General features: G+C 35.5%; 2 pseudogenes; both read left to right on the top strand.

The window, feature by feature from the left end:
* The first annotated feature begins 3,621 nt into the window (after positions 1–3,621).
* Positions 3,622–4,007, top strand: LOC102883606 (annotated as a pseudogene).
* Positions 4,008–5,442: 1,435 nt separating this feature from the next.
* On the top strand, positions 5,443–7,198 carry LOC102892887 (annotated as a pseudogene).
* The last annotated feature ends 4,829 nt before the right edge of the window (positions 7,199–12,027 follow it).

Here is a 12,027-nt window from a genome sequence, read left to right as displayed (position 1 = left end):
CAACAATATATAAGAAGAGTTATACATTATGACTAAGTCGTATTTATTCCAGAGATGGAAGACTGGTTTGATATTTTAAAATCCTTCAATGTAATCAACCATATTTACAAGCTAAAGAAGAAAAATTATATGATCATATAAACCAATGCAGAAAAAGCATTTGACAAAATTCAAATTATGTTTCTGAACATCCATCCATGATTTTTAAAATTAAAAACTCTCAGAAAAAATAGAACAGAAATAGAAAACTTCCTTAACTTGGTGAACACCTACAAAAAACCTACAGCTAAAACTATACTTAAAAGTGAAAGACTAAATGCTTTTTTCCTAAGACTGGGAACAAGACAATTATGTCTGCTTTCACTGCTCTAGTTCAACATAGTGCTAGAAGTTCTTGCTAGGCCAATAAGGCAAGAAAAGAAAATAAAAAGCATATAGATCAGAGAAAAAGAAATAAAACCATCCCTATTTGCAGATGACATGATTGTCTATAAAGAAAATCCCTAGGAATCTATGGAAGACTTCTAGAACTAATAAATGAGTCTGGCAATGTCGTAGAATATGAGATAGATATATAAAAATCAATCCATTATATTCCTATATACTGGCAATAATTAAGTAGACACCAAAATAAAAAATATAAAGCCATATCACAATTGCTTAAAAACCTAAATGCATATGAATACATATAAATCTAACAAAACGTGTTAGACTTATACAGGACTTGCACACCTAAAATTATCTTGAGGGAAATCCAAAAATGCATTGAACCGAAATGCATTGACAGAAATTGATAAGATTTCAATAGAAAGACAAGCTATGTTTATGTATTGGAAAACTCAACATAGTAAATATGTCAATTCTCCCTAAACTGATATACATGTAAAACACACTTCTTATCAAAATACCAGCAAGATCTTTGGTAAATATTTTCAAAATTATTCTAAAATTTATATGAAAAGGCAAAGGAACTAGGAGAGCCAGAACAATTTTGAAAAAGGAAAACAACTTGGGAAATAATCAAGAAAAATTTGATTTTGAGACTTATTTTATAGCTACAATAAATAATCAAATCTATGTGTTAATGGTGGAAGAACAGACATAGCAATGAATGAAACAGAATAGAGAACGTGGAAATAGACCCGCACAAATGTGTCCAGCTTCCTTTTGACAAAGATGCAAAAAGCAATACAATGGAGGAAAAATAGCTTTTTAAACAAATGGTGCTGGAGTGATTGGATAGCCATAGGCATTTAAAAATAATAATAAATAATAAAAACTCAACTTAAGTCTTACACCTTATACAAAAATTAACTCAAAATAGATCACAAACTTAAATGTAAATTGTAAAACTACAAGTTTTTTTTAAAAAATCATTAGGATCTAGAACTAAGCAAAGAGTTCTTAGACTTGACATCAAAGGTATAATCAATCTATAGAAGGAAAAACTGATAAATTAGACTTTTGCTCTGCAAAAGACCCTGTTAAGAAGATAAAAAGTCCAGCTACAGACAGGAAGAAAATATTTGCAAACCCACAAAGTACTAGTATCGAGAATGTAGAAAGAACTCTCAAAACTTAAGAGTAAAAAAGCAAACAACCCAATTAAAAGATGGACAAAAGGCAGGAAAAGACATTTCATCAAAGAGAACATACAAATAGTCAATAAGTACATGGAAATACTTAATATATATGTTATTAGGGAAATGCAAATAAAATCATGAGATATACCCATTCAAATAGTTAAAATATACTTGTATCAGTAAGACAAAGATATCCTTTCTTACCACTCCTATTCAATATCATACTGGAAGTCCTAGATAGTACAGTGAGACAAGAAAGGAAGTAAAATGTTGAAAAGGAAGAAATAAAACTTTCTTTGTTTGCAGATGACATGATTGTCTATGTAGAAAATCCCAAAGAACTAACAACAAAACAACAACAGCAAAACCCTTCTGGAACTAATAAATAATTATAGTAAGGTTGTAGGATACAAGGTTAATATACAGAAGTCGGTTTCTTATATACCAACAATGAATTTTTTTAATTTAAAAATTAAAACCTACCACCGTTTACATTAGCACCCAAAAAATACTTAGGTATAAAGCTAACAAAATGTGTAAGAGATCTATATGAGGAAAACTATAAAACTCTGATGAAAGAAATCAAAGATCTAAATAAAATGAGAGAGATTTTATTTCATAGACAGGAAGACTATATTGTTCAGAAGTAGTTCTTTCTATGAGATCTCTATATTCAACATAATCCCAGTCAAAACCTCATCAAGTTATTTTGTGGATATCAACAAACTGATTCTAAAGTTTATATGGAGAGGCAAAAGACCCAGGATAGCCAACACAATACTAAAGGAAAAGAATAAACTAGAAGATGAACACTACTTGATTTTAAGACTTACTATACAGCTACAGTCATCAAGACAGTGAGGTATTGGTGAAAGTATAGCCAAATAGATCAATGGAACAGAATGGTTCAGAAACAGACCCACACAAATATAGCCAACTGATCTTTGACTAAGCATCAATGGCAAGTCAATGGAGAAATGACAGTATTTTCAACAAATAGTATTGAGAACAATTGGACATCCACATGCAAAAAAAATTAATCTAGACACAGACATTATACTTTTCACAAAAATTAACTCAGAATAAATCGTGAACCTAAATATAAAATGCAAAACTATAAAACTTCTAGCAGATAACATGGAGAAAATTTACATGACATCAGATTTTGCCATGACTTTTAAACACAATACCAAAAGCATGATCCATGAAAGAAAAAAATCGATAAGCTGGACTTCATTAAAATTAAAAAACTTTTAATCTACGAATGACACTGTTAATAGAATGCAAAGACAAATCAGAGACTGGGAGAAAAATCTCTGCCAAACACACATCTGATAAAGGACTGTTATCTAAAATATACAAAGAACTTTTAAAACTCAACAATAAGAAAACATATCCAATTTAAAAAGTGGGCAAAAGATCTGATAGACACCTCATCAAAGAAGATATACAGATTACAAATAAGAGTGTGAAAAGATGCTCAATATCATATATCATTAGGGAATTGCAAATTAAAAAAACACGCAATACATACCTATTAGAATGGTTAAAACCTTAAACGCTGACAACACTAAATGCTGGGGAGGAAAGAGAGCAACAGGTGTTCTCATTTATTGCTGGTGGAAATGCAAAATGGTACAGCCACCTTGTAAGACAATCTGGAAGCTTCTTACAGAGCTAAATGTTATCTTACCATATAATCCAGCAAATGAGTTGAAAACTTATGTCCACACAAAATTGTACACAAATGTTTATAGCAGCTTTATTTATAATTGCCAAATAATGAATGTCCTTCGATGGGTAAATGAATAAAAAGAAGTATGTCCATACAATAGAAAATTATTCAGTGCTTCAAAGAAATAAGTTATTAAGCCATGAAAAGAAATGGAGGAACTTTAAAAGCATGTTGCTAAGTGAAAGAAACCAATATGAAGAGGCTACATACACACTGTATGATTCTAACAATATGACATTCTGGAAATGGCAAAACTATGGAGACAATTAAAAGATCAGTGGTGCTTTTTTCCCCAAAGTTCACATGTCCAGACCGCCAGACTGCAGGTGTCTCCTTGGGGCCACAGCGCGAGAGCAGAGTATGAATGCAGCGGCAGAAGTCGTGGCAGGACAGGCATTTAGAAAGTTTCTTACCCTCTTTGACCAGTATTAGTTGAAAGGAGTGCTGCGGAAACCGTAACCAAAGGAGGCATTATGCTTCCAGAAATATCTCAAGGAAAAGTATTACAAGCAACAGTAGTAGCTGTTGGATCGGGCTCTAAAAGAAAGGGTAGAGAGAGTCAACCAGTTAGCGCGAAAGATGGAGATAAAGTTCTTCTTCCAGAATATGGCCGTACCAAAGTAGTTCTAGGCAACAAGGATTATTTCTTATTTCGAGATGGCAACTTTCTTGGAAAGTATGTAGACTGAAATAAATCACTATTGAAATGGCATCCCATGAAGCCGCCCATTCCACTGAAGTTCTGAAATCTCGTGTAAATAATTTCCATGTCTCTCTTTTGAAATAAATTAATTATATCCAAAACTAATGACATCCAGTGTCTCTTAAAATTTAGTTTCACTGTACTGATATAAACATTTCCAAATAAAAATATATAAATAAATGGTTAAAAATAAGGTCAGCGGTTGCCAGTGATTTGAAGGATAGGAGGATAACTAGGTGGAGCACAGAGGATGTTAGAGCAGTGAAACTATTCTAACTATATGACGTTCTGGAAAAGGTAAAACTATAGAATCAGTAAAAAATGATCTGTGGTTTCCAGGGATTTGGGGGGAAGGAGGAATGGTGCACAAGTATTTTTAGGGCAATGAAACTATTTTGTATACTGCATTTTAGTACTGTAATGGGAGATGCATGACATTATACACTTGTCAAAGCCCATAGAACCATACAATAGGAAAAATGAATCTGAGGTAAGCTATGAACTTTAGATAGTAATGTATCAATATTTATTCATAATTATAACAAAGGTACCACATTAAGGCAAAACATTAATAATGGGGGAACCTGTATGCTGGGGTGGGATCAGAAGAGGAAGAGGTAGAATATATGGAAACTTTCTATACTCTGCTTAATTTTTCTGATACCTTAAAAGTGCTCCAAAAATTAATGTCTGTTCAGCCAGAGGGGAGGGTGTGGAGGGGGGCTTGGAGGGCTGGGAGAATGGGGTGAAGAGCTAAAGAAGTACAAATTAGTAGTTGAGAGATGGTCATGGGAATTGGAAGCATGGCATAGGGAGTGCAGTCAGCAGTAATGCAATGACGATGTGTAGAGCCAGAGAGAAGATAGAGTAACCAGGGGGATCATTTCATAGCCTATATAAATGTCTAACCAATGTACTGTATACTTGAAACTAATAAAAATTATATATATGTGTATATATATATGATAATGTCTGTTAATTTTTAAAAAACTTTAATATCTCTCATAAAGAAGAATTCCAAAAAATTTAAGTAGGTACTCCTCCCTCAGAGAGGTAGAGCTTAACACCCAGGGTGGTCTGCCCTCAGTAACTTGCTTCTGAAGAATAAAGTAAGGATGTAAAGGTGAGAAAAAGAGTAACTTGACAGTGGAGAAATCTGGCAAACACCTCCCCCCCACCCCCAGGTGACCAAGCTTAACATCATCAGTCATGTTGACTGCATGTACCTTTGAAATGATGTGATGGGAATGGCACTTCACATTTGTGGTAATCCTCCCCAAATCCCCTCACTCCAGTCTGACCATGAGAAAAACAAAACAAACCCAAATTGAAGGATATTCTACAAAATACCTGGCCAGCATGCCTCAAAACTCTTAAGGTCATCGAAAATAAGAAAAGTCTGGCAGTAGGTCCAACTCACCATGCCAACTGTCAGTGTGAAGCATGATTTGCTCTTTGAAGCCCGGGGCCGGACCTACGCCTACCAAGAATTTGATAAACTATGTTTTAAATTTGGTCTGGAACTTAATGAAGTCACTTCTGAGAAGGAAACTATAAGGAACAAGGTAATGAAAAGGCAAAGGGGGCATCTGATGTTGTTCTTTACAAAATTGATGTCCTCTCCAACAGATATGATCTCCTGTGTCTAGAAGGATTGGTTCAAGGACTTAAAGACCTTAAAGAAAGGATAAAGTCTCCAACGTATAAATGGGTAATGCCTAATGGAGAAATACAGAAATTGATCATCACAGAAGAGACAGCTAAAATATGCCCTTAGGCTGTAGCAGCCATCTTCCAAAATGAAAAGTTTACTGATGATTGATATGACAGCTTCATTGAACTTTAAGAGAAATTACATCAGAACATTTGCAGGAAAAGAGTGTTGGTTGCCGTTGGTATCTGTGATTTTGGACACATTGTCAGACCTATTTACTTATACTGCGGAGTAACCTTCAGATATCAAATTTAAGTCTTTGAATAAGACAAAGGAGTACACTGATGAACATATACAAGACTGATAACCACCTTAAACATTATTTACATATCACTGAAAATAAACCCTTGTACTCAGTAATCTATGATAGCAATGGTGGTATCCTTTCAATGCCTTTGATCATCAATGGAAATAATTTCAAAATAATAGTAAATACTAGAAATGTGTTTATCGAATGCACAGGACCTGCCTTTACTAAGGCAAAAATAGTTCTTGATATTATTGTCACCATGTTCGGTGAACATTGTGAGAATCTACTTACAATTGAAGCAGCTGAGGTAGTATTTCCTAATGGAAAATCATATATCTTTCCCGATCTGGCTTACTGAAAGAAGATGGTGAGAGCCGACCTAATTAACAAAAAAAGTTGCAATCAGAGAAACTCCAGAAAATCTTGCTAATCTTCTGACCAGGATGTACTTAAAGTCAGAAGTCCCTGGTGATGGGAATCAGATTGAGATTGAAAATCCCTCTGACCAAAGCTGACATTGTTCACACAAGTGATATTGTAGAATTTACAGCTATTGCTTATGGATATAACAACTTTCAGATGACTCTCCCCAAAACATACACCATAGCTAATCAATTTCTCCTTAATGATATCACAGAACTTCTAAGACATGACATGGCAGCCACCAGATTCACCAAAGCACTTACCTTGCCTCTGTGCTCCCAAGAAGATATTGCTGATAAACTTGGCTTAGATATCTCTGCAACAAAGGCAGTCCACATCAGTAATCCTAAAACAGCTGAATTTCAGATGGCAGCACTCCCCTTCTTCATGGCTTCCTAAAGACCATAGCAGCAAATTGGAAGATGCCCCTTACTCTGAAACTGTTTGAAATCTCTGACTTTATAGTGAAAGATTCTAGCAGAGATGCAGGTACAAGAAACTACACGCAGCTCTGTGCTGTTTATTACAACAAGATTCTTGGGTTTGAGATAATCCAAGGGCTACTGGACAGAATTATGCAGCAGCTTGATGTGCCTCCCAGTGAAGAGGGAATATGTGATCAAAGAAAGCATCAAAAGTCCCTGCTTTCTCCCCAGGGCGATGTGCTGAGATCTCTTCCAGGGGTCAGAGCCTTGGACGGCTAGGGATTCCTCATCCTGACATCATCACCAAATTCCAGCTGACTGTGCCTTGCTCCTCCCTGGAAATCAATATCAAGCCCTTTTTGTGAAGATGGGTCTCTGCTGTGTGATTTTCTCCCAACCCCCAAGTGTTCCTTTCTCCTCTGCGGTGTCCCACAGGGAACAGCCATTTGTACTTTAATGTTTAATAAAGCAGAGAGCACTGTCTGGCTCCATGGGTAGATCCCGCTCATTCCTTGCATTAGGCCAGCTTGTGCAAATACAAAAACAAACAAACAAACAAAACAAACAAACGAAAAACATGAAAAGTCTGAGAAACTGTTATAGACCAGAAAGGCTAAGGAGACATGACAAATAAAAGTAACATGGTACCCCAGGTGGAATCCTCGAATAGAAAAAGGACGCTAAGAACAAACTAGTGAGATCCGAACAAACTGCGAAGCTGTAATATGTCAATGTTGGTTCTTCAGTTATGACAAAAGTACCACACTGACGCACAATGTTAACAGCAGGGGAGACTGGGTGAGGATCTCAATTTCTTCATCATTTCTCAGTTGCTTTCATGGAACTCTCTTTGAAACTTTTCTATCTAAAACTATTCCAAAATTTAAAGTGTATAACAAAATAATGTGTAAAAATAAATGACACCACCAAACGCTAGCAAAGATGCAGAAAAACTGGATGCTTCAGACACTGCTGGAGGGAATGTAAAATGGTATAGCCACTTTGTAAGAGAGTTTGGCAGTTAAAAAAATTAAATATGCAACTACTACATATCCCAACAACTGTACTCCTGAGTATTTCTCCCAGAGGAATGAAAACTATGTTCACACAAAAACTTGCATGGGAAAACTATATTTGCATCCAAGACAATAAAAAACGGGGTTTGTTTTTGTTTTTGCTTTAGTTTTTGTTTTTGTTTTCAGGGGGATGGGGGGAGGAGACCTGCATAGGAATGTTTATGGATGCTTTATTTGTAGTAGCCCCCAACTGGAAACAACCCAGATATCCTCCATTATGTGAATAGTTAAACAAATTGGTACATCTTTACCATGGAATATCACTCATAAAAAGAATAGCTATCGATACATACAATTACCTGCATGAATCTCCAGAGAATATTGCTGGTGAAAAAAGGGTTACATCGTGTAATATTCTGTTATATAACATTCTTGAAATGGCAAAATTATAGAAATGGAGAAGAGATTGGTGGTTAAGGAAGGACAGGATGGAAGGGGAGATCCTCAAGGTTACAGAGATATTCTATACCTTCACTGTCGGTATCTATATCTTAGCTATTGTACTATATAGAGTTGCACTGGGTAAAAGGTACATGGGATATCTGTGTATTATTTCTTACAACTGCATGCAAATCTATTTTCTCAAAAAGAGTTCAATTAAAATTTTTTATTAGAAAATTATCTCAATGAAGTGGACGAGGCCTTTATTTTTAATTACTTTATGCACCCATGCGTGATATTACTTATTAGAATAAGACAGGGAGTAGTATCCATTCTATTCCTGCTTTTCATTTTTATAGAAGTAATACTGGGAAACTTTGTTCACATAAATAAGTTTGGAAGGAGTTTTATTATAGCAATATGATTTAACTCTCTGAACTCTTTCCAAGTTCTATGCCAAAAATAACATACTGCTCTATCATCAAGAATTATTTTTAATAATCTATCAGCTGACAACTCGATTAGGTCCTCCCCTGATATCTCTGAAAGCAATGAATTGGAAAACATCTGACTTACAAATGTCTATTATCCAGTCTTTGCAGTCATTAACTTTCTCTGTTTCTGAGATGTCACCTGAAATACTTTACCAAGACTCATCAAACGATTATTAATTATCCTTGTTTTTTCTTTTTTCTTTTCTGATTTGATATACTTAGAATTAGACAAATTGAAATATTGTTCAAGAAACATTTGCTAAAATTTTCTTATAAATTATTTTTATATTATTGCATGCTTTATTTTTATTGTTTTCCAACATTTAAAAGCTACAGATTTAACATATTCAATTTATGAATGACATCTACAATTTAGCCTAATCAATAATTTACAATCGTTATTGTAAATTAATCATCCAGAGTAGATTTATTCTCTGTCCAAAAAACCCATCAAACAAAAAATTCTAGTCTTTATTTTTCAATAAAAATCAATGTATGCTAATATATACCCCCATGACAAACATTTAACTTTTTAATTTGAAAATGGTAGATAGATGATAGATAGATAGATAGATAGATAGATATAGATAGACACTGATAGAGAGATAGGGCTCAAAGTTTTACCATGCGTTTATCACCTGGATAAAATAAGGTACCGCCATCTTTAATATTTCCTACTTTCATCTACTTTATTTTTATGGGATTTACATAATGGCAATACAGGTATTTTCTTTGACAATCATTGAAGCATGAATGAGTAGATTCATTAAACAAAAATGATCACTTTAACTGAGTCACTCTATATCCTCACAATATATCTGAATTCAAAATATCCCCCAAATGGGTCAAAGTACCCTATTTCAAATGATATGCTTTGCCCTTAACAGAAATATATATAAGACACAGAAAGACACAAAGCTTCAGAGATTTATGTTATCTTCATTGATATTTTTAGTTGTCCTTTGATACCATGGAGGCTTTTACACTTGGCCTAATGTACCATAGTAAGTTTTGGGATAGATAAGAGTTAATAATATTTTGTTTTTTGTGAAGTAGGCAAAGGGCCACTGAAGAAGCGCAGGCCTGATCCCCAACTGTGAGCACATTGTCAAGCAAGTCAGTTTTAGGGTAGGGTAGAAATGGAAGTGAAGATCCAGAAGTTGATTCCCTTAAAGCAATTCATGCCTGAATATCACTTGGAAAATCTTCCTGTCTTCTCAGGGACATTTACTCTTCAGTTGGTAAACCATTGTTCCCCTTTGCAACCCACACACAAAAGCAGGTATATGGAGACCTAGAATGACTTCTGCACTTAACAAGGACTTTCTTACTGACCAATTTACTATTGTTTGAGCCCTAACCAATGAACATACCTAGTCAGGTGGCCAGTGCTGAAACTTACACTTAGCGCAGTGATGAGATACTAAGAAAGAAAAGCCAAACGTCTTCAGGAAGTAATAGCCCATAACAAGAGGCCAGATGGATTCACCACCATACATGAAACATGCATAACAATATGGCAAAGTTATCTCCACTTCTTATCGGAAGGGAGGGGGAAAACTGCTAGAGAGTTTGAAGAAACTGGAAATATAGATCCTAAAGACTGGAGAATTTCACAGGAATTTTCATTTGTTGTGGAGATTCAGAAATGGGCACAAATGAGACTTGATAGAGTAAGTAAGGCCAGTGGACTAATACCTTTTAAAAATGTCCATAGCTATCTCTTCGTAAATGAAAACGTTTTGTCATCCTTTCCTATTCACAGGTTGGATTTTGTTTTTGAGCCAGACTTCTCTATATTTAATGAGAGAGAGAGGAGAGAGAGAGAGAGAGAGAGAGAGAGAGAGAGAGAGAGAGAGAGAGAGAGAGAGAGAGAGAGAGAGAGAAAGTGGTATATGTGCATGGAAAGAAAAAAAAAGAAAAAGAAAAAGAGGGAGGGAGGGAGGGAGGAAGAAAGAAAGATAACTAATTTGTCACCTTGTCATCTCCTTGTAATTTCAGCTCAATTTATGGACCGGTAGTAGTCAAATAGGTTAATTTAGACTAAAGTGTTAATGGCTTACAAAATTTATACCCTCCAAAGATCCCTTCCAGCTCAAAGGCTCTGTGAAATGTTGCATACATTAAAGAATCAAAGTAAAAAAAAATAATAGTAAAAGAAAAATTAGAGAAAAGGAATGAGGGAGATGACTGGTTCTCTTCACTCAGGCAATCCAATCAGGAAACTCCATGCAGACCAATAACTTATTGAGCACACCAATAGGGCCAACAGATACCATCTGCCAGTAGATGGCGGTCTTCATATTAACTGTCTATTCACTAGAACAGCCTTCCTTTCTACCAGATATTATTTGTAGGTTTGGTTGGCTTAATACATAGACAGAATAGGAAGCTACCTGCAAAGTGTGAATTAGAGAGCCCTCCACCTGCTCAAAATTAACTCCATCACAGAACCTGACATTCATGTTTAAAGTTCAAATTTACCCATCCTTTTGTGTGTGTGGTGTGTAGGGGGCAGGGGAGAGGTTATTGAAAATGGCAAGCAGGAAGGGAAGCTGAGGTTAGTCATTAACACTTTAACAGGAATTAATTTGTTTTATTAACTCGGGAGAGAAAGGATCTTGAAAAGGTATAACAAAAGACTGGTAAGTTCTAAAAAGAAAATCTACACAACTTTAGTGGTTGTTTAGGTAGGTCATTCCATGTGTAAGCTGGAGTGTCATGTAGTCATTGGGCACCTGAGTTCTAGCCTTTAAATAAAGAGATAAAGAGAAAAGAAGTGGTAGACAGGGACAGATCAATTTTGCCTAAAGTCAGAACTGACCTGCCCTCAGTGTTTCCTTCGGTTCCCATCTCATGATGGAGGACTTTCCTGAAGGTTTGCTGAATAGCCCAGAAGGTTCCTTACTCTTTGGTTGGGTCCAGACGCTAGGTAATTCCTTGTCATTCTCTACTCTGATGTCTATGCCTCTGGATCTGTTTGGACTAGCACGTTCTTCATCTCTAGGATGGCCTGAGAAGTGAGGGGACATAGACAAAGAAATTATTCAGAGAGAGGCCTAAATGATGAGAAGCTTGAAACTGGTACAGTATCTGTCCCAGGGTAAACTGGAAATGAGAAGACTCATATTCAGTAAGATGCTGTCTTCAGACTCCAATGGCTGTCATGTGGACCATGTCAAGCCCAGAGGAAGAACCAGACTTACAGAGAAATTGATCATAATGCAGTGTAAGGAAAAAATC

The sequence above is a fragment of the Pteropus alecto genome, unplaced genomic scaffold, assembly GCF_000325575.1.
Source record: "Pteropus alecto unplaced genomic scaffold, ASM32557v1 scaffold76, whole genome shotgun sequence".
NCBI lineage: Eukaryota > Metazoa > Chordata > Mammalia > Chiroptera > Pteropodidae > Pteropus > Pteropus alecto.
The sequence above is the reverse complement of the archived record's forward strand: the minus strand, read 5'-3'. Positions and strand labels throughout refer to the sequence as shown.